General features: G+C 38.4%; 1 protein-coding gene across 1 annotated transcript in view; it reads right to left on the bottom strand.

The window, feature by feature from the left end:
* The window catches only part of LOC134793829 (blood vessel epicardial substance-A-like), a 75,325-nt gene extending 55,370 nt beyond the window's left edge, over positions 1-19,955 (bottom strand). Inside the window, exon 1 of the mRNA XM_063765528.1 lies at positions 19,766-19,955. The gene's annotated coding sequence lies outside the window, so the exon portion shown is untranslated. The remainder of the gene's footprint in view (positions 1-19,765) is intronic.
* Positions 19,956-24,672: the final 4,717 nt, after the last annotated feature.

Raw genomic sequence — 24,672 nt, 5'->3', positions numbered from 1 at the left:
CATTTTGTGGTCATTCTTTTCGAAGTTTGTAAGTACCTACATTAATTTATTTATGAATGTAGCTGACTCACTCCATTCATAGATAACAACCCATAATTTATACCTCAAAGCTTTAAGCTTTTTGCTACATCTACCTATATTCTGTATCTTTAGGTATTTAAATAAAAGTAAACAAAATCTACCCTCAAATGGCTCCTTAAGCCAGTTGAGGGTAGATGAAAACATTACATGATCAAATAACTAATGTAGGTTAAAGTCATGTCGTTCAGTGACTGACGCAGGCGATTTTGTATTTGGTTGGTTAACCAATAAATGTTATAACTACACGAAAATGTACAAATTGTTTGTTTACTTTTATTTAAATACCTAAATATACCTATAGTCAAGTGAATGATCTGTGTAAAATATCTAGGTGTACCTAGGTACTCACTGTGGAGCAGGCTCCAATTTCACCACGGTGACAGGTGCGACAATTGTAAAACATCACTGTTGCTGACGTCACAGGCATCCGTGGGCTACGGTTGCCGCTTACCATCGGGCGGGCCGTATTCCTGTTTGCCACCATCATTGTTTTATTTAAAAAAAAATTATTATATCGGAAAAAAACAGATATTTCTCTTGCTAAGTTTATGACAATTGTCACAAGAAACACTACAATTGTCACGAAATTCCGACATATAACTCATTACCTATCAAGAATTACCTACAATTCTTCTAAATCTTGACAATTGTCAGAAACTTCGCAAAAGAGATATCTGTTTTTTTCCGATATAGTAAAGTTTTTTTTAATAAAACAATGATGGTGGCAAACAGGAATACGGCCCGCCCGATGGTAAGTGGTAACCGTAGCCCATCGATGCCTGTGACGTCAGCAACAGTGATTTTACAATTGTCGCACCTGTCACCGTGGTGAAATTGGGGCCAGGTGCCGTCCATATACAAACCTCCCTTAATTAATTAAATAATGAGTCTAAAACCAACACGGCGAGACGTCGCACCGCCAATTAGAAACGGCTGATAGATAGATGGGTATTAGGTACTTTTGTTACTTTGTGATGGGGTGATTACTGATTACATTCTGTTTGCTATCATGTACTATATTTTCTGCGTAAATATTATGTACATGTACTAACAGCATTAGTAGATAACATTAAGAAAAAGGTATCTTCTGTACACTATACATTAAAGTTAACGATCCGGGTACTTACTAATAGTATACTAGTGGCTCTGTGAGCTGTAGACCTCGCGAGCAGAGCTTTAAATAACATGGTGCTAAGAGCTTTAAATATAGTAAATTAAAAAAAAACAATACGAAATTTATGTGTAAAAAAATACAAAAAGTTATAATATCCCAGCATACAATTACTGGGGATCGAACCCAGACCCTCTGTGCAAACAGAAAAAGCGAACGTTTACAAACTGAGCCAAATAGTTCTTAGATGGGTTGACGAAATTTAGCTACTCCTTCTCAAATTAAAATTAGTTAAAATTAAATATCTCAATACCTCCGAAACCAGCGAAATAAATTTTCTGAATTATTGGCCATTTAATCTATAAACATATCTCAAAAAGAAAACACTCGTATGGTACCGATACCACTATTTGTTTAGGCGCGAGCTATCACGACTCGGCCATTTTAAAAAAATTAAAAAAAACCGGACGGACAAAAAAAAATTATTTAGACATAGAATCCAGTCACAAAATTTCACGAGATTCGGTTAAGAATTGCGACCTGTAGAGGAGAACATCCGGACATACAAAAGCAAAATGCTCCAGTCGAAACGTAGACCTTCGCTACGCTCCGGTCAATAATATTATCATGGTTTTCTGCGTATACATATAACCCGTGTAAATGCACAAAAAAAGGGTAACTTAATCATCATAGTTTAATTAATCCCATTACTTTTTAAATAATTTATTCATAAAGTAATATCCTCATAAAACATGTCGATGCGGTAATCCATTACAGTTAATTACTTAACTTGACCATGAGAACCATTTAAAAGTTACAGTGGTCATAAAATAAAGTATGTTTAAAAATAAAGTATTTTTATAGACTATTGGAGACCAATAGCAATCCTTTTAAAGTCGGTCAGGGGTATTCTATCGCTTGTAAAACACGGGATTATTTAGACCAGTATAAGCGCTCCCCGATCACCCACAGTTGTTAATGATCTGTAGTTCATTTTATACTAGTTTGCGTGTGCGCAAAGAGAATACGCTAGACTACGCTCGTAGCTCGTAGATGTTATCGTTCACCTGCTACGCCATAGCTCACAGCCATTTCGTAGCCGTGTTGCTACGAAAGTTGTGAGGCTCAAGACTATCGGCTCGATTCGGAAAATGTATTAGATTTCTACTAGACTTCAACAAGTTACGATACGGATAATTTAAAGATATTTGTGACGTCCCACGGTCAAAGGTACCTTATGGCGGGTATGGAGTTATGCATACCCCAGTAATCTACAATAAATAAGCTATCGATAACACAAAAGATCAACCTTCTAGGTTGCGTAGTTACAGAGATATGATTTTTTGAAAATAATGTTGTGAAATGAGCAACTTTACGATAAAGAAGTTTTAAGTTTAGCCGCCTAAAAAACTATGTTCCTGAAGTAAGTTACATAGTTGACTACAAATAATAATGCCTTATATATCTGAGATTAAAAAAATATTGCGACTTGTTCTGTAATGCAAATAGAAACTTTTGATATCGACTGATTTATGTGTATACTAACCAATCTCTTAAAAATAAAGTTTTATTTCATTTTCACGATTGATTGCAATGAGCTCTCAAGATTTAAATTTTATCTATTAGAAAACGACACTGACAGACAGTTTAAGCAAAAAACAATACCGATTTAGAGGTGAAAATGTATTTTCTGACTTTTTCATATAAAATCACAAAATTGAATATTTTTACTTTTAATGTGACACACAATCAATTTTTCTGAGCACATATGAAAGAAATTCTGTCATTCAAATGAAATAAATCCTAAAACCCCAACTAAATACTATATTTAACCCCTTATGCCACTTTAAACTTACATAACAATAACAGTATTTGCTCCATACATTTACGAAAAGGTACCTTATGGAAATAAATCTAATAATACATCACTACAAAATATCAATCATATTATAGTTTATCTTTTATGAATAGAAAATATTAATTTACATTAAACTGCCCCCAATTTAATTAGTTCTTCGTCATAATAATCTTAAAAAAGACCAATAATTTGTATGTAATGAAAAGGTACCTTGTGGTCAAGTTACATGATGAGGCATGATGATGATGGAACAGTTAGGATAAACTAATAATATTTTGGGGTTAAGATGGTATAAATCGTCTATTTCTTATCAATAATATATTTCGGTTGCTATTGAAGATAAGCGGCATTGAGGTTCAATGACCTCAGATATTCCATAAGGTAATGCGTCGGGTATTGGCATTTTTCAGCAAACCAATGGCTGATTTACTGCATGCGACCAAACCAAATGAAGATTATTCTAGTTAAGAAAGACTTGACGAGAGTAACTTTGGTATAATAGCAGTCTACTTGGATTTGTGATGTCGGTCTATGTACGGTTATAATATTTGCGAGGCGCCCCAACCAGAACTGAAATTATCAAATTAGTTTTGCAGAATGCTAATACAGTTCTCTACCAAACTTCTTTTCCCGTATTGACTAGTTTTTTTGGGAATTTTCAATCTTTTTTCCATAAGGTACCTTTTCTACTAAACTCTGAGACGACATTACTAGGCTTATAACTAACTTATAACAAAAATAAAAACAGGTAAACAAACGTTACGCATTAAGGTTTCAGATCACACAATAAAAAAAAATTGAGCATTTTTTCACCTCTTTACAAAACATTTAATATCTCCGAAACTAGAAACCCTCATAAGGTACCTTTTCCCGTGGAACGTCACATTTGTAAGATAGATATGTCAAATTTGACGTTTCCGCGATTCTGGAGGTCCTCTTGAACGATTTCGACAAGTTATGACTTATGATATTATGATATCCAAGTCACATCTAGTCGATATCTAATGTAGATCTAGTTGATCTCTAAATCGTCTCAAGATCTTGTGATTATCTCGAAATCCGAATAGGCCTGTATATTGGATTTACTTTTTGTTTTGTTCTTTAGAGGCAGGAAAAGTTTTCATTTGTTTTAGTTTTTCTCTGCTTTAGCCTTACTTTATTTATGTTTTAGTCTTACATATTGACAGTATAAAACAAATTGTTTGTTTTATACTGTCAATATGAACGTGGTGCTCTTTGTATAGATAATTCCTAATGTAGATATCCTCTCGGGTATCTGTTGTTGAGCAATTCTAGAATTCACAAGCCACAGAGGAAAGGATATTAATTGAAAATACATGTTTTTTATTGCGCCGATGTCGGTTAAATGTAATTATATTAAACTTTTGCCATATTAGTATGTACAATTGAAAATGTTTAATTTCTAATAGCGTACATTTGCCATTAGCATTAGCATCGGGTAACCGTAAAGATGTCGAGATAACATAATATATTTACTCGTTTATTATTCAAAGATTTGAAAAAATCTCTAATGGCAAATAATATATAAGGTATAATAAGGTATGAGTCATGGGTGTTTTCTATGTATATAAGTATGTATTTATCTATATAAGTATGTATGTAGTCGCCTAGCACCTATAGTACAAGCTTTGCTTAGTTTGGGGCTAGGTAGATCTGTGTAAGATGTCCCCAATATTTATTTATTTATTTATTCAATACATAATTTTAGAACGTTTCTTGAATTAATGCCCAATTTTTCGGAATTAAATATCATTTCTTGAACTTCTGTGTAATAATACTTTTAATACTTTACCTTTTTACTAATTTAATACAATAAGAATTACTTTAATGGACACTTATTGCTTACGTAGGTACTCGTATAACTTACAAGTACCTATTTATAATAATCTTCATTGCCAAATTTAACACGTGTCTAAAAATACGCCGCCACACCAACCAACCAATAAAAACATGTTAATTTTAGTCCCAAACCAGACTGTCAATTTCAATAAAATTGACGCACCGAGTAACGAAGCTGGTAATAAAAACAGCTCCTCGTTAAAGGGTTGTATAAATAAACCTCTGAAACACCATACGGCGTTTTAAATTATCAACAAAACGGCGTAAGTACTATTTTTTGCTAACATTTATGAGTCGTTTGAGAGTTAGGTGTGGAAACCGCGCATAACGAACTGCGGCGGCTGGAAGTAATGCAATTTGATGCAAATGCGATTTGGCGATAACACGCCACGCCACGTGGGCGAGGAAGTGTTGGACATGGTACACGGTACGCCACTTGCAATAATGTTGCAGATTATTTAGGTATCAAAGCAGTCGTGAATGAACTGGATATATATCGGGTGGAACAGAACGAGGGACTTTTATGCAAACGGGGAATTGTTTAGGCTATATACGTACTTTATTTTTCACTTCTTAATTACGTTTATATTTCTAACCTTTTGTGCAAACATTAGTGCAAAAATCTGCATGTAGATGCATGCAACCTTAGCAAGTAGATCCGAGCATCCAATGTAAATTACGTCACACGAATTTCTAAGTTTTTTGAACCCCCCCCCCCCCCCCCTCCTGGTCACACTTGGTCACATTTCGTAAACCGGGAGGGGTGTGACGTTACATTTTTCAAATCGAATTAAGTATTATTAATATTTTTGACAAGAGAAATTAGTAAACTGCATAGGAAAGAAAATTAAAGAAATACAAACGATTATCGTTCCATAAACTTGTTAAAGTTAAATAAGTTAAAGTGACGTCACATAGTTTCTGACTCCCCCTCCCCCTTGTCACAACATGTCACATTTTCTTGACCCCCTCCCCCCCCCCCCCCCCTAAACGTATGATGTAATTAATGGATGACCCCTTACATGTGTCAATTTAAAACTTTGTAGTGGCAGGGTTGTCACTGACTGATATGAAAATATTTCATTTTAATGATTTTGTTTTACTTTTTAATCCAGCTATACGATTAGGTATAATAACTCGATTGTAGATCACTTAAATAACTCTATCCTTTCAGCTCAGTCTCTAGAAATGTTCAACCCTGTATATGAGAGACCTTAACTCTGAGTAGCAATGCACGTGTAGATGTAAATATTGTGTACCGACGCGAGAGGTATAGGTAATTAAGCTAGTTAAACGCTGCTTTAAAAACACCCTAAAAATTTCAATCGTGAGGACGGGTACAAATTATCGTCTACTTGGGGACCAGTGATTCAAATGTTGAAACCAGCGGATATATCTTCGGACCAGTGTACGGATACTGTGAGTGTTGCGTGTCGTGCCGTGGACAATAAACATTAAACTTTAACGGGTAGCTGCAATTTCTTTGTCTACCCCGAACATTTTTATAAACTAATTTCGGGTAGTTTAGTGGTGTTTTATTAATATCTCCGTTGACATTTGTTGGGACGTCAGTCTTTCCGTGACCACAGCTGGTGCAACTCAGCTGAAACGTCGGAATTAAAGGTAAAAACAATGAAATTATATCGCGGTAGACCCGTTTGTGTAATTAAATAGGTAAGTTAGTTTTACGCATTTGCACATACGACGATAACAAATTCAAAATAGAAATCGTCAATCTTTATGGCGCTTTTCGCTATAAATTTTTGAATTGAATGTTTTCTAATTTATTGATATTGTTCGTAGTTTTAGTATGAATATTTGAATGTATGCCAAAAGTAACGCGGAGCCAAATGAAACGTGCGCCGGAGAAAGATGACACAGTTTACGCAGTATAAAAGCATTATGATTATTCACAAAATTAGTAGTATGGACACATAATAAATAATAGTACTGGTACAGAAGGTTCAGGTTTTCTTAAAAGTATATCACATCTATTTCAGTCTATAATTTATAAATAGTGAAACTACTTAAAAGCCACAATAAAATAATTTAATTTGTTCCCTAAGTAAAAAGTGCACAGATATAACATCAAAGCGCACTTGGACCCCACCCGACTCCACAGGCGTATTACACGGCACTCTCCGCTGGCGCCACGATGACTTAACGCGGGCGGAAGCGGCGAGGATTACCCGCCTCCGCACCACCACAACACCCCACCTCAAAAACGCCTCACCCACACACTGTCAACCACTCACTTACGCCCTTTCGTCTCAAGACGCCCCCGTATGCATACACGCTATTTATTGTCCCTCATTTAAATTATAAGCCCATTCTACTGTTCCGCTGAGCTGCAGGCGCCGTAAAGTTTTCCGCTGCGATTTTATGACAGGCCGATTCTGCGATATTCGTGCCAAGTGACGTGACCGTCTTAGAATTCGATCCTAGGGTTGGCATGTGGTTGGCATGTATTCTATTAATAGCATTTCTGATTGCTTCTTCACTTATGTCGCCCGGTCATACTTATAAAGGATGACTCACGTTAGACCGGGCCGTGTCCGGGCCGGAGCTTCCGGCGCATCGTTTTCTATGGAAAGCATCACGTGATCGCCTGTCATGTCTAAGAAAAGTAAGCGCCGGAAGCTCCGGCCCGGACACGGCCCGGTCTAACGTGAGTCATCCTTAACCTGAGTTAAGAATCCAAGCATGTTTCCGGCTTGAAAACGAAATCCTTACAAATTGGAAAACGCCCGATATTATACAGTGTGTCCTCTTTTTGCCTCGCGTCTTTATCCTCATTGATGAGGGTTTTGATTAGAGATGCCCCGAATAGTGAATTTGGCCGAATACCGAATACCGAATATTCGGCCCCTCTCTCGGCCGAATACCGAATATTCGGCATGACATGCGAACATTTTGAGTCACAATTATCATGAAATCTGTTCGCCAACAAAGCACAGCGTTTGCTAAGATATATTTTTATATTGAACGGAATTAATGAATGTAGTTAGAGTCAATCAAATCAGACACATGATAAAAATAAAATATTTTGTAATCAACAAATGCTCCTTCGTATTTAACTATTTACCAAGAATACATTTTAAATATTAAATATACCTAGTTTTTGGTTATATTTTTGTGTAATTTTTCTTTTTAGGTAGGTGCAACAGATATTCGGTATTCGGCCAAATAGTAGGTAACATTGGGCCGAATACCGAATATCCGGCAAAGTGGCCGAATAGGTCGACTACCGAATCGTTGCCAAATATTCGTGGCATCTCTAATTTTGATTTCCCTCTGAGATAGCGTTATCTTCTGCCTGTCGATGTCCCATCATTTATTTCAGATTGACATCATTAGCTGCACCGTGTAGCTTAGTGTCCAGTGTTGTGCGGATTTGGCCAGATATCTGATAGAGATCTGATCTGATTCTGATAGAGATTGTTGGACTTCGAACAACCCTGTTTGGTTTCCTTCTACATTGGTCTAAGTATATTATATCTCTAGAATTACACGATATTGCCTAGCCCTAGACGCTTCTCATTTTATCTTGCTAGACCTTCTCACGTTGCACCATGATACCGAGAGGGTTCGCCGATGCAAGTGCAATTTATAGAAACTGAAAATAAACTACTGAAGTAGTGCCTGGATTTTCTTGTTATTGTGTAAAAGTCGGGACTTTCATACCTGGCACACGTAACCCCTAGAATTGGCAAAGAAAGACCTTCCTTTCTTTTATTTATTTTCCAAATCTTTAAGTTAAAATGGGATAAAAATATAAAAGCCGGGGTTTTAGCAACAACATGGTGAAATAATTATCCAATAGTCGATAGAAGTCGGTTGACTGTGTATGTGACCTTGAACTCTGTCTTGGTTGTTAACATTTGACATTTCATATTCGGTGTTGTGTAATATTTAGTCGAACATTTGCATACCTAGAATCAGAATCAGAATCAGAATCAGAACTTTTATTGATAAAATATAAGTATTTTTCACGTCAACACATTACATCTGTTACAGCACACATTATTATTTCATACATTAAAACATTTACAGAACATAATTATTAACTATTTTAGGTCAAATTATTTTAACTTACATACTACTTCTAATTCAAATTATAATCCATTTATTTATTTATTATGTTGGCAGAAGTGGTTGCTCGTGATTTTCCTGTAGCAAAATCTAGGTTCCTGTAACTATCCGAACATTGCTGATTTTAGTTACCATAAGGTAATGAAGGTGCTGGTGATGAAGGTGCTCTATAAAGAGCACCTTCATCACCCTAACAAATTACAAAGATTTTATGGTTAATTGCAATAATAGATGTATACATATTTGAGCGTAATTAAGGACTTTTAATTAATCTCAAGTTAGTTGATTTTACCTAATATGTTTTTGTATAAATTGCATTGTATTAATGGTACAGAGGATAAAATTTTATTAAGTTATTCATGCAACTCATGACATTTCTTAGCGGATTTAGGTACAGTGCTCGAAAAAATCTGAACACGCACTTACCGCCCTGACAATAGAGGCGTATTTAGATACTCAGATATTTGTGAGAACCTTGGCCGCTCCGATATATCTGATGACTGTACATTATGATCATTCAAACTCGGTGGGTAAATGTCAACTACGTTCCTGCTTTCGTGTAGTTTTAATATTTTTTAATTTACTGTACTGTTCAAATATAATAAAGGAAATGTAGGTGCCCAATTAATAATAATGTTTGTAATGTCATCCACTTTGTCCGCGCAAAAAGGTTCGTCGATGATTACTTTCATTAAAGACCCCTTGTCTAATTAGTTAAGTGTCTTCAAGTAGGTAAAGTAATAAAGTTAACCGAGGCCCTTGTCGGCTGTCGCCAAGTTTCGGCTGCGACATTTCCGGCAACATTGTTTGATTTAACTTTATCAAGAAATGCGGGCAATGTTATTCACGTTTATAAACTTTACAGGTTTCTCAGCAATCTAGTATATTTCAATATATGTTCGTAAAGAAATTCGTTCGTATTTTTAACTTTACGTGCAATATCACGTGATCTTATCAGCTAGAAGTTTCGAAGTTTTATAACGGTATCAAAAACGTAGAAACGTTGCGTCACATCGCGAAATATACATTTGTTTTATGAAAAAAATTGGTACTTAAACTATGTATATTTTGGGACAATCTTCATGGATCGACCTAGCCCCAAACTAAGCAAAGATTGTACAATGGGTAGATAGAGATAGATAAATATATACTTAGACACAGATAACATCCATAACTCAGGAACAAATATACTGTGATTAACTCACAAAAAATGGCCTTACCGGGATTGGAACCCAGGACCTCCTGCTTCGTAGGCAGGGTCACTACCGATACCGACTAGGCTGGGAGGGTTGATCGAACTGGACCAAGATAACTTTGCAATTCAATTCAATTCAATTCAATGACAAAGTGTGGAAACGTCATAATTAATATCAAATTGCTATGAAAGTATGACGTTTATAACGACACTTCCTCACTTTGTTCTGTTCAACTTGGCACACAGCTTAGACGGGCTCTAAAATGCATTCAAATTGTTAAACCTCGCAAGAAAGAATATCATACAATATTCGATTCAAGGAATATTAAAATATAACGCTATATTCAAGTTTTATAGTCCTTAAATAACGATCAAATACGAACTGGAACGAAATGTGTTTCGTATTGAATCTAAATTGCCGCCACAGTCCGGTGCCTAAACTACGAAATTTATTCCCGAATGCGACACGGCGTACGAAGATCGCTGGATGAGGCTGAATGAATCCTAAGGATACTTAAAAAATCATTGTTATAAGCTAGCGAATATAAACCTGACATGGAAACATGGTTAATTTCGCTTATATAGCGATTTTAGGACTGGGCGTACAACAAATCCACGACGTTTCTGTCAAAAAATGACAATAGTTTAATATTCGACATCCACGACTTGGTACAGTCACCTGTATGTCACATATGCCTCAAAAATATGTGACACGCTTTTATGACTCTACAAATAACATCATGTCAGATATTTTTGCGGCCTTCGTTGTGTAACATATTATTGCAGGTGACTGTACTTAGATAAATATCTGTAGATTAAAATACCTGATCCACTGATTACATCAGTATACATATCTGTTGAATTTGTCCTATATTTTCCCAAGTTCGGTCACGAGTAGCATCGCTCCAGGAATCGGAACGTGTATAAAATTTGAATTGAATGGATTCTACTGTACTATAAAGTAAAGTCTGACAAGAAATAGTAGAAATTAAAAAACCGGGCAAGTGCGAGTCAGACTCGCACACGAAGGGTTCCGTACCATAATGAAAAAAAAAAACGGAAAAAAAAATGCAAAAAAAAAAACGGTCACCCGTCCAAGTACTGACCACGCCCGACGTTGCTTAACTTTGGTCAAAAATCACGTTTGTTGTATGGGAGCCCCATTTAAATCTTTATTTTATTCTGTTTTTAGTATTTGTTGTTATAGCGGCAACAGAAATACATCATCTATCACGGTTCGTGAGATACAGCCTGGTGACAGACAGACGGACGGACGGACGGACGGAGAGCGAAGTCTTAGTAATAGGGTCCCGTTTTACCTTTTGGGTACGGAACCCTAAAAAGTGGCAATACTGTAGTGTCGTCCCGTTTTCTTATAAAGATTGATTTCTAAGGGACGACACTACAGTATTGCCACTGATTAATTAATTTCTACTCTTTTTAGGGTTCTGTACCCAAAGGGTAAAAACGGGACCCTATTACTAAGACTCCGCTGTCCGTCCGTCTGTCCGTCCGTCCGTCTGTCACCAGGCTGTATCTCATGAACCGTGATAGCTAGGCAGTTGAAATTTTCACAGATGATGTATTTCTGTTGCCGCTATAACAACAAATACTAAAAACAGAATAAAATAAAAAATTAAGTGGGGCTCCCATACAACAAACGTGATTTTTGACCGAAAGTTAAGCAACGTCGGGCGGGGTCAGTACTTGGATGGGTGACCGTTTTTTTTTTGCCGTTTTTTACATTATGGTACGGAACCCTTCGTGCGCGAGTCCGACTCGCACTTGCCCGGTTTTTTTTTTGTTAGACTATAATACTATGTTGTTACGGTGGTGATATAGCGCATAGTTTGGCAGCAGCGGGGCATAAAGACAATTTACAAATAAAAACCGGTCAAGTGCGAGTCGAACTCGCGTCCCAAGGGTTCCGTACTGCACACATTTTCGAACGAGCGAGCAAGGCGAAGTTCTTAAGTACATTCAACTGTTCATTCAATTGTTCCACACACGGCTGGCTAGGGGCACGCCCCGGCTTTTCCGTGTTTTTTAACTGAGCTATCAGAGGATATAATATTTAAAACTTCCGCGTTTTGAACACATATAAATAAATACATTTTTGAATAAATTTTGCGTTAGACCCGTCTATAAATGTGAGTTAGTATAATATATCTTATAGTTAATAATCTATAAATATGTATCAGAATATAGTTACGCAATATTTTTTTTTAGTTTTGTTCAAGTATTGTGTTAAGCATAGTGCCTATATTTTTTTGCATTGGTTAGGCGGATCTCTGTTATTTCAAGATAACAGGGCTATAACCGCGAAAATTGAAGTTCGCAAATTGCTGGCATTTGTCTCTGTCACACTAATTATGATTTCATTTTCATATGGAGAAATCTCCGCAATTTGCGAACTTCGGTGTTCGCGGTAGAGCCTCTGATATACGGCAGTTCAGCCTTCTCATTTAGCTACTCGTACTTAAACCAATTATTTGTTATTATTATTGGTTCTGTTTGAGCCCTAACCTCCTACAGCTCATCCTTCGACCTTACGTGGAGGTGCACCTCTCTCGGATGCTTCAGGCCTTTGGCTCAACGCAGAGCTTGGCCTTCGACTTTCGCACTAGCTGTCCACACTACGTTTCACGTAAACAATTGCGGTTGTGGCCCTGATAGAGCTTATCCGCAATTCTTATTCTTAAGTCCGGCTCACGCTTAATTGCAGACTTCTTATATGTTTTTCCAGTAATCTATAGGTATTCAGGGCCTTCAGGGCCTTCGACCTTTGCATTCAGACACTTGTACTATAATTGTTTTGTGTTTGAACACTAACCTCCCGCAACTCGGCCTTCGGCCGTGCGTTTCAAAAAGTCTCTGGGGGACGCTTCGGGCCTTCGGCCCTACGCGTAGCTCGGCCTTCGGCCTTCGCAAAAGCTGTTTCACGACGTTACACCACGTTTCACGTAAACCATTACAGCTGTGTCCCTAAAACAGCCCAACCGCGTTTTTTTTCTTAAGTCCGACTCACGCTTGACTGTAGATTTCTAATAGGTTTTCCTGTCATCTAGAGGTGAAGAACTATTATGTGTATTTTTTTCAAAATTTTAGACTCAGTAGTAACGGAGTTAAGGGGGGGGGAGGGAATGGTCGCTTTTTGCCTATTTTCTTAAATAACTTCTAAACTATTTCATATAATATTATAGAAAAAATATATTTGAGATCCTCAAATTAAGCCCTTTCATTTAATATGTAACACGATATGGTTTGAAAAACTTTGTTTTTTAATTTTCTCATATTCCCCCTAAAAGTGCCCCCTATGCTTAAAATTTATTTGTTTTTATTACATTTCCGTCTTTGGGTCACAGACTTCCATATGTGTACCAAATTTCAACTTAATTGGTCTAGTAGTTTTTGAGCAAATAGGCTGTGACAGACGGACAGACAGACGCACGAGTGATCCTATAAGGGTTCCGTTTTTTCCTTTTGAGTTACGGAACCCTAAAAATGTTCATATAATATTAAAAAACCGGGCAAGTGCGAGTCGGACTCGCGCACCAAGGGTTCCGTACCATAATGCAAAAAACGGCAAAAAAAACGGTCACCCATCCAAGTACTGACCCCGCCCGACGTTGCTTAACTTCGGTCAAAAATCACGTTTGTTGTACGGGAGCCCCACTTAAATCTTTATTTTATTCTGTTTTTAGTTAGTAGTTTTTAGGTAGTTATTTGTTGTTATAGCGGCAACAGAAATACATCATCTGTGAAAATTTCAACTGTCTAGCTATCACGGTTCGTGAGATACAGCCTGGTGACAGACGGACGGACGGACGGACGGACAGCGGAGTCTTAGTAATTTTAGGGTCCCGTTTTACCTTTTGGGTACGGAACCCTAAAAACGGATGAATATTATGATGATATGGAACTAATCTGATGATGGAGACAGGAGGTGACTATGGGAAGTCTGTGATAAAACAACGCAAACTATTTAATTGTGTTTGGGGTCATAAAAATTGTCTCGATGAGTATTATAGTTGCCTGTGGGAAGAAAAATACAGTTATAAAAGCTTGTAACAATAAAAACCGGGCAAGTGCGAGTCGGACTCGCGCACGAAGGGTTCCGTACCATAATGAAAAAAAAAACGGAAAAAAATACGGTCACCCATCCAAGTACTGACCACGCCCGACGTTGCTTAACTTTGGTCAAAAATCACGTTTGTTGTATGGGAGCCCCATTTAAATCTTTATTTTATTCTGTTTTTAATATTTGTTGTTATAGCGGCAACAGAAATACATCATCTGTGAAAATTTTAACTGTGACAGACAGACGGACGGACGGACGGACAGCGAAGTCTTAGTAATAGGGTCCCGTTTTACCTTTTGGGTACGGAACCCTAAAAATGAATTATTAGCCATAAACGTATTTCATTTGACGACTACCTGTGACCAGCAGTAGGAGTAGGCCTTTACGTACATCCGCCAAGCTTTTGACAACTAAAACCAAATAGTTACGGGCGCGATGCACTAAATCTCCCAAATTGAAATTAGAATTTGATAAAATGAAGATAAACAGAACAAGACCTCTTGGCACGAGTTGGAAGGCGACGGGTTGGCGGGCTTTTCAAGGGCTCGGGTCGTCTTACATCAAACAGATACACGAGCCTCGACAAGTAATACAATGGTGAGTCATTATTTGAACGCAATAGACCGTGAGTGCGAGGCCATTATTGCGTATATGCCACGCTGGCTTATTGAGAGCATGTGGTGTCTCAGTTTGAGACTATAAAAGATATTGTTGTTTTTTTTTTACCTCCTCTGTACATAAATCCGACTGCAGAACATAATGTTACTCAGAAATTAATGTTTAAGTTCTGACGCGACGTTCGTGAGTCCCAATGCATGGCAAATCAGCGTGACGTCATAACATGGCTGCTACTAAAATTAAGGAAAAACCGGGCAAGTGCGAGTCGGACTCGCACACGAAGGGTTCCGTGCCATTATCTATAAAAACGATCACCCATCCAAGTACTGACCCCGCCCGACGTTGCTTAACTTCGGTAAAAAAACACGTTTGTTGTATGGGAGCCCCACTTAAATCTTTATTTTATTCTGTTTTTAGTATTTGTTGTTATAGCGGCAACAGAAATACATCGTCTGTGAAAATTTCAGGTGTCTAGCTATCGCAGATCACGAGATACAGGCTGGTGACAGACGGACGGACGGACGGACAGCGGAGTCTTAGTAATAGGGTCCCGTTTTACCCTTTGGGTACGGAACCCTAAAAAATCAGTAAGTGCCTAAGTCACTAATTTGTTTGTGAGATATTGCATTTAAGTTAGTTGTAATATAATTTATTTTACATTAGTGAGTAAGTTAGGGCCTTTTATTTAATTAAAAAAAATTACAATTTCAAAATCATTTAGGGTTTTTATTGTATCATCATTTCAATTTCAGTTTTTAATTTCCACTTAATAACACTTATCTGTTTATGAAACTTAAATCATAATGTTATACAATTGTTAATGCGTCAATAACCGTAATAACTATCTATTAGAGCATTGCCTTCCCTACTTTTTACTAGAAACTAACAGAAAGGAAAGGGCGAGCCTGACCTCAATGGGATCGCATTTACAGACCTTGCTCACTTTTTTCTTTTCTCTATTCTTTGATGGCCGCTAATTAGCCTTCTCTACAGCTTTCACGGAAAATTAATTCTTATGATCTCCATTGCAGTTATTGAATTTCATGATCAATTATCTGCTGGCACTTTGATTCTGGTCTTCAGACGGTTTATATTCCATTTTTAGGGTTCCGTACCTCAAAAGGAAAAAACGGAACCCTTATAGGATCACTCGTGCGTCTGTCTGTCTGTCACAGCCTATTTTCTCGGAAACTACTGGACCAATTAAGTTGAAATGTGGTACACATATGTAAATTAGTGACCCAAAGATGGACATGTTTTTTTTTATAATTTTAAAATACATAGGTTCGAAGTTATTTAAGAAAATAGCCAATAAATGACCATTCCCCCCCCCCTTTATCTCCGAAACTTCTGGGTCTAAAATTTAAAAAAAAATACGCAAAATAGTTCTTTAACTATAGATGACAGGAAAACCTATTAGAAATGTGCAGTCAAGCGTGAGTCGGACTTATGTTACGGAACCCTAGAAACGCGAGTCCGACTCGCACTTGGCCGGTTTTTTTATATAAATGTTATTTGAAGATGCAGTGTAGGTACGACATGCATAGTATTAATACCCTTTCCGTACCCAAAGGGTAAAACGGGACCCTATTACTAAGACTCCGCTGTCCGTCCGTCCGTCCGTCCGTCCGTCCGTCTGTCACCAGGCTGTATCTCACGAACCGTGATAGCTAGACCGTTGAAATTTTCACAGATGATGTATTTCTGTTGCGGCTATAACAACAAATACTAAAAACAGAATAAAATAAAGATTTAAGTGGGGCTCCCATACAACAAACGTGATTTTTGACCGAAGTTAAGCAACGTCGGGCGGGGTCAGTACTTGGATGCGTGACCGTTTTTTTTTTTGCCGTTTTTCGCATTATGGTACGGAACCCTTCGTGCGCGAGTCCGACTCGCACTTGCCCGGTTTTTAAATTTGAGTTAACTATGTTTCTTGTTTGCTAAAGGTTATTTTAATTAAGACAAATCAATATCAAAATTGTGCTGGTAACTCGAGAATTACTTGCCTGCCCCTATTTAGGTAGTTATAAAATAAGCCCTTTGATTCCGTTACTAAATATTAGGTAACAAAATATCGTCATATTTCCACAGTTTTCGTTATTACCTATTACACTTCTCTTCTTCTTCGTCTTCTTCATTACTGAAGGTCGTGCCTGTCTTGAAATGCCTTCACCGAGGCCTCGACGAGCTGCTTCCATTTCACCCTGTCTTCGGCTTGTCTAAGGGCAGTAGTGACAGTAAGTCCTGTAATGTTCCTTACTTGATCGGACCAACGGGTGGGTGACCGTCCTCTCGGCCTCTTGCCATCCACTTTTCCACAAACAACCAGTTTCTCCAGGTTATCCGGCTGCCTTCGAGCAATATGTCCAAAATAGCCCAGGACTCGTTGGTAACAGATTGTGGATAGTCTATACAAGTAATACCTATTACACATTCATAAATAAATCAGCCATCATGCTATTCCATTTTTAGGGTTCCGTACCCACAGGGTAAAAACGGGACCCTATTACTAAGACTCCGCTGTCCGTCCGTCCGTCCGTCTGTCACCAGGCTGTATCTCATGAACCGTGATAGCTGGCAGTTGAAATTTTCACAGATGATGTATTTCTGTTGCCGCTATAACAACATATACTAAAAAGTACGGAACCCTCGGTGGGCGTCCGACTCGCACTTGTCCGGTTTATTGAATTAAAGAACACGTGCGCACCCGGAGAACCCGAGATCCGACCCAAGTCGAGGCATTTGCGTGGTAACACGACTCAACCGTATACGTTATAAATTTTCATTACACACACGTGTGATGTCAATATGGTTCGACATTCGACATTACTAAGCTAACATCTACATTCCACTGTACAGGATGACACTGCAAAAGTGAACTGAAATAACTAGAAATCAAACGGGAAACTGAAAAACCATTAAACCTATAACTGCCCACACGTCAAAACTTGCCAAGACAAATGCAATTTTGATTTGTCAAAAATAAAGATTCAAAATACAATGGAATGAGGGATGATATAAAACAGTTATAGCTATGAGTATCGAAAGAACTGCCAGCTAGTAACATAACAATTCATAACTATTTGAAGGAAACATTAAAATAGTGAGTAACTAAAAACAAACGGTTTGATTCGTACTTGCTAAAGATACGGTATGTCAGTGTCAAAAGTGACGTCACTTTTGACACTGACATATCCGATCCGTGTCGTGTCTTTAGCAAATTTTTGACGTCTCTTACAGTTCGAATCAGGCCGCAAGTCAAATTTGCAATTCAAGGAATTTGCAATTCCATCGGATTTTCCTGACCAAAAACATGATATCAATCTGTAAGTACTTACTACTATAGTCAAGTTGTACACGCCGCATCTCGTATTCTTTCTTTATTACATCTTGCTAGACTTGAACTTAAGGTTACAATTTGATCAGTTTAAAGTACCTATGCGTGTTAACTTACAATCAACCGAGCGGTTTTCCAAGTCCACTTTTGTGGTAATAAGAGGTACATTACAATTACTAGAACATTTTACCGTCGCTTATCAAAGCTCTGGTAATATTTTATTCGTCATCAACTTTTTTCTACGCGTTTTGGGCGGATTTCTGTTTTGTTATCGTTCTTTTTCCGTCAGATTTCGATAAAATTTGTTGAATAGATAGAGTTCCCTAGTTCTGACATACTAAGCGTAATTTCTGAGTAAGTATGTCCTAAAAAATCTTACGCTCTGAGTTACGAAAACGTGTAGGGTTTTCGTAATTCAACGGAAATTTACCTGCTTTTTTTCCCATATTGGCATTTCATGTCTATTCCATCCAGAATGAGGAGCTCTTAAAAACAGCCACATTTTATCCAAATCTAACAAGAAAAATGTCGCCAAAAAATTATAAGCCTATTTTTTACGTTTTACGTTTACGTCTATGTTTTGCGTTTTGCAAATGATTCAAATAAAATTTTGCATTAGTATCCATGATGCTTAGAGAACCAGCAGAATGCTTTAAGTTTGTGAAAGATTGGTTTCGTAGTTTAAATTGATATCGCATGAGTTTTTGAGATACCGGCGAGTAAGCTTATTTGAAAACCATGTCTATTGCAGGATTTCGATAAATGTATTTATCACGTCTATGTTATTATTTATTATCACATTAATAGTTGGGCCAAACACTTTTAAAAGGTATCAGACACTATGAAGGTAATCTCGTGAAGGGACCGAGGTCTAAGCGATGGGCTCTACTAATCACTTCATAGAGTTACATTTGCTTTTCCGTTTAGGATTCTACAAGACTGTATTCGTATTGGGATATAGCAAAACTATTTTTTTTGAACTGAGATCATCACCAAGATCTAGTTTGTACCTATACAAGTCAAGTAGAGTTGGGAATCTACCTCATTCGTCCCAAAGAGATTTTACGAGAACGATCTCGTAGAGAGTTGACGCCACGTCGGCATGATTGCTAAACCGATATTTTTGGCAATCGTTTGAATGTAGGTATATCAGTACGTAAAGACAGTATAGTGTATAGTATCATTTGTTATTATAACAAGCAAAGGTATTGTGGTAAGTAACGCATCTATAACGGGTTTCCAACTGAGATCGTAACCAACAACGAATTGCGTGCATTTAAGTAGATGATAAGTTCAATTTTTACATGCACGTAAAGACTCAAGTTCGAGTTCATTTGTTTTTCCAGAACGAAACGGGGGCGATATATCATGATGTAGCGGTCCTGGACCAAGATCTTTATCAACACCGCGTAACGTCAGTTGAGATTCGATTTCGTTCGCATAAGACACGCGATCGCGAGCGGCAGGACTTACGGCTGCGGTTCTCTAGACTCTCTAGAGCCTCGCTCATCACCGGGTGATGGTCTCACCTGAGAGCGTCCCGCCCACTTGTGGCGGTCACGGGGCATCACATCATAAAGCACAACACGGGAGCGCGCGGGCGGGCATCGCGCGTTCGGCGCTGGCTCGGCGGAGCGGCCGTACTGACTGCCCGCTCCCGCGGCCGCCGCGCCCGTCGCGACGGTGTTGCCAGCGGACTACAAAACGCTGCTTTCATTATTTGAGTTAAAACCGTCCTGGAGGACTAGCCAAGGTGACAATCGCACATCGACAAATGCCAAACGAAAAAGAAATGGATCGGAATGACAGATGCTACGAAAAGTCACGTCCATACATTATTTGAGTTTCGATTGGCGTTTTCTATGAACGATTGTCATGTTTCATAGGCCCCCTGGAAAACATACGAAATTAACTCTGTCTGTCGGTTACCTCTTGTTAGATGATATTTGGTAAGGAGATAGATTGAACCCGTGGGCAAAAGCTAGTACTTACTAAGTAAATTTTGTAACTTAATTAAAGCATTGTTTAAGCGTTTTTATAAGGTAGAGGGAAATATTTCTCACAATTGAATTATGTTTCAAAATCAGTTCAATATTGCATAATTTCTGACATCCTGACGCATTATAAATGGTTAAAAGTTAAATTTTTGATACACTTGACGCCCTCATATTCCCAATATTTACGCATCTACCAAAAAATCCCAAAAACCCTCACCTCTCCTGGTAACCCCAATCTCGTCTCTCGGCACGCACGCGCGCTGCCCCGCGCCCCGCAGCAACCCTTACTCCCATCTCACTACTTACTTAGATATTATCAATAAAATTATTGTACGACATAAACTCCTGGCCCACCTGTCAAACGAGTATCGACCGTGAAAACTGCGGACCGTGAACTTTACAAATTACATCGCGTTAATGGTCGACCTATATAACATCCCCGTCTGTGTATAATCAAGGCTTAGAAAGGTCTCTGAATGAAGAAACGGGATATACAGCGTTAAGTACGGGTTGGGTTTTGAAACGTATTCCATTCACATTTCGTTGAAAAGTTATTCTATAAAAATAATTAGCCTAAATTAAATGAATACATAATTCAAAATAAACTGAACTGAATAAAGAATACATTTTGATAAATATCCTACAACCAATTTTGTTGTTACAAATCGACCTGTTGGCCGGTGTAACACATAGTTTGCAAGTCCCAAATTTTGTGTAGTTAAATATTTTGTTATTGTTATGCAAACATATCTTTGATAATGTTATCGGTATAGAGCCGGGACTTTATATACTTATGTATCTATTTATACTTCGGGACGTTATTTATTTATAACTCTCGACACAATTTTGTTTCAATAACCTACAAATATGGACACATATGTATAACAGTCAAACATAAATAATCCTCATTTTTCGTCTCCGCTGCAGTCTGATAAATAACAAGTGGCCGGATACGTTGAAAGATGAAACCAATTTGTGTAAGTGACCGAGCCTCAGTCGCGCCGTATAGAGCAGAAAACATCGTTCTCGAAGAAAGGTGACTGAAACATTTGGTCAGGTTCCTTATCAAACATAGACGAAAGGTTGCCTAATGAATAAGAAAGGTTAAAGTTGTTTAAAAATCTTTCCTAAGAGCGAATATCAAATATAATATGTTTAAAAACTCAAGCAACTCAACCCTTCTAATATTAAACCATTTTGATTTAAGGCGTGTTATTTATTCATGGATTGCAAAGCCGGAGTAGTGGCGATTGAAAGTATAAACTCCATGGCGATTAGCGCCTGGCATTGCGCCAGGAAGTCGAACCACCAAAAGTTTCTTCTCCCTCTCTGTCACTCGAATATGCAATGGATAGAGAGGCAAATAGAAAAACGAAGTGGTTTCTGGTATGTTATAGCCCTGGCACGTGCATCGCCGCCTGGAGACGCAGATTCTAGTCTGCAGGCAATAGCTGCATTTTTATTTTATTTTTGTTTATATACAATCCCGTTATTTAGGCAATGGATATCGCATAGCTGATCTCAGCCCTCAATGAGCCACTTTTGAACCTCCCCTCTCCTCGCGTCGTGTTCCTCATTGGTGATGGTTGTGAAATCCCCGAGGAACCAGCAGCTTATCTATGACGGTGTCCCGCCATCTGTCCCTGCTTTTGGCATCGTGAAGCGCGACGTGCAGTTGGGTGTTTAGGGTAGAACGGACTTGATCTGCCCAACTTGAACCTCAGCAATCACGTAATGAAAACAAAGTGTCGGACGTCTCGGCTCAGACCCGGAATCAGTACCGTCTTTACCGTAAGGGCACACGGGGCCCGTGCCCAGGGCCCCCAACCTCAGGGGCCCCGAAGGACAGACAGTAACAGTATATTTGATTACTCATAATAAATAGAAGATCATAGTAGAAAAATGTTAGTTTAATTTGCTTTCTTTACTTTCCAAAAGGGCCCCAAATTCTTATGTGCCCAAGGGCCGCAGCATAGTTTAAAGGGGCCCACTGATTAACAGTCCGCCGGACAGTATCGGCCTGTCAGTTGTTCGGAACTGTCCAATTTTTGTTCTAACTGACAGGCCGATATCGTCCGGCGGCCTGTTAGTCAGTGGTCGGCTTTAGACGGCCCTGCCCGGAATATTCTATCGTCATCTTTAAACTATTAAAGATAGAACCTTTAAATATGGTACATATTCTTCAAATGTTTTAGAACTCCACTAATGAAGAATTTTATAAAATTTGATCCTGAAATGAGAATTTTGAGAGTTTTTAATTACTTCTATGCGAACGAAGGCTGAGAGGAAGGCTACTTTCATAATTTTAACCTTCCCCATCATGATTTAACCAGCATCTCTTCGTGTAGATACGCCTCTTATCCCGGTCCAGGGCTAGTCTCATCCAGAAGTACCCCGTGATCTTTCGCCAGGCGCATTTTTCATCCGAAAGCAGCCACCAACCCGTCACCATTTTGGTCCACCTGCCATCACTCTGCCTGGCAAAATGTCCCGCCCAATAATAACTTAACCCACGTCTCGCACTTTAGTGCTGCGTCAGAACTCGATATTCCTTACTCGGTCTTGAAGTTTAGCCGAGCGTACGATTTATTCATAAATTGGAAAGCAGGGTAGTGACGATTGAATGTATAAACTGCGTGGCGATTAGCGGCTGGCGTTGCGCCAGCGGCCTTGCGTCGTAGCCTCTGCGTCTCCGGCCCGCAGACAACAGTAAGTTTATAACGACTTAAAAAAAAGGGGTTTCAATTTAACGGGATCTGTATTATTTAATTTAATATTTATCCCAATTTTTCGAAGCAGGATATTTTACACTAGTTACCATGATAAAAGCATGTAGAAATGCTCTCATCATGTTTTTCGACTGTGGAATGAGCTCCCTGCCAAGATTTTCTCGAGGGGCTACAGTAGGTATGAGGTTTAAAAAAGGAATGTACACGTTTTCAAAAGGTGGGCACGCGCAGTAACAGCCCCTGGAGTGGCAGTGGTCTAAAGACTTACCATTAGGCGGGCCGTACGCTAATTTGCCACCTACGTGGTATAAAAAACGACGTTAAATTCGCGCAACACTATTTAAATAATAATAAAAATGTGTCCTTGTGAAATAATTCAACTAGAGAAGTGGTTTAATAAACCGTCACAGCGACTGCATTAAATCGCGCAACACGTCATAAGTTGTGAATGAATTGTACTCTGTGGACAGCCGCGTCGGCGCGGCGCTGAGATGAATTAGGTTGAAATTAAATACATAATTTTACCCATACTACCGTTGCGCTTTATGATTTTTGCATAAATTTTTCGTCAAATGAAATGAGTATATTCTAAAATTTAATACCTACAATTAATAAAATTTTACAGATATAATGTTAGAGGGGTTTAACATTGTCCGACCCGATATCGGTTGTCGCGTTGTCGGAAACGACTAGATAATGTATAAAACCAAAAAGTAAAAAGTACCCTGTTTGTTGTTTAAAACAAAGCGTTAATGCAAAAATGAATTAGGTACTTGATGCTATAACGAATTTTCTATCAGCGGTTTTTCTCCAAAGGCATGAACTTGACATGCTTGATTTGACAACATACTAACGGCTCGATTCGGGAAATGTATTAGATATTCACTAGATATGAAATAGTAAAGATATGTGACGTTCCACGGCAAAAGGTACCTTATGGCGGCTGGCGCCGCGATTCGGTAAATGAATTAGATATTCACTAGATATGAAATAGTAAAGATATGTGACGTCCCACGAGAAAAGGTACCTTATGGCGGTTGGCGCTTACGCTATTATTAACGCCGCTCCAATATTATTGCGGCGCTATTATGCGCCGTAACGTCACAAACATATATACCAACATACACACATAGACTTCTCAAATAACCCGTTCCTTTCGCCCTCGGCTAAAAATACCATTTCAAATTAACCAAGACTATTTTCACACCAGGAAGTAAACGCAAGTAATGCTGGTAGCCGGCCCTATCGATCTGGCAGGCGTTATTTAAAGCTCTTTGTTAGGTCCAGGCCATCAGATAACACGGAATGGTAAATCGCACGTAACTCAAGTGTTGGATAAGTAGGCATCGCACGTAAGCTGAGTAATTTACACTAAGTCACTGGGAAGTATAAGGCAGTATCGTGTAAACTGTGAGATACGCTCAGCCGCAACACTCAAATTTGACGAAATATAATTGGCACCAAATCGTCGTACAAGTTGTTCGAGAACGGTGAAATATGTAGTTATTTGTTTGTGGGGCGAGGTTGTTGTTTAACCCCTCGTGCTAATATTGATCCCATAAAAAATATTTTCATGTAAACTGTTGCCAGGACGAGATCGCACTGTCGAAAAGTGATCAGTTTCTCATGTAGAGCCAAGCTTCTAACTCAACATGCCCTAACTCTACAAGCCCTAACTTCACAACTACCTACGTACCTACACCTTAGTCA

This window comes from Cydia splendana, chromosome 9 (assembly GCF_910591565.1).
Source record: "Cydia splendana chromosome 9, ilCydSple1.2, whole genome shotgun sequence".
Classification (NCBI taxonomy): Eukaryota; Metazoa; Arthropoda; class Insecta; order Lepidoptera; family Tortricidae; genus Cydia; species Cydia splendana.
Note: the sequence above shows the minus strand (reverse complement) of the source record. Positions and strands in the feature narration are given on the sequence as shown.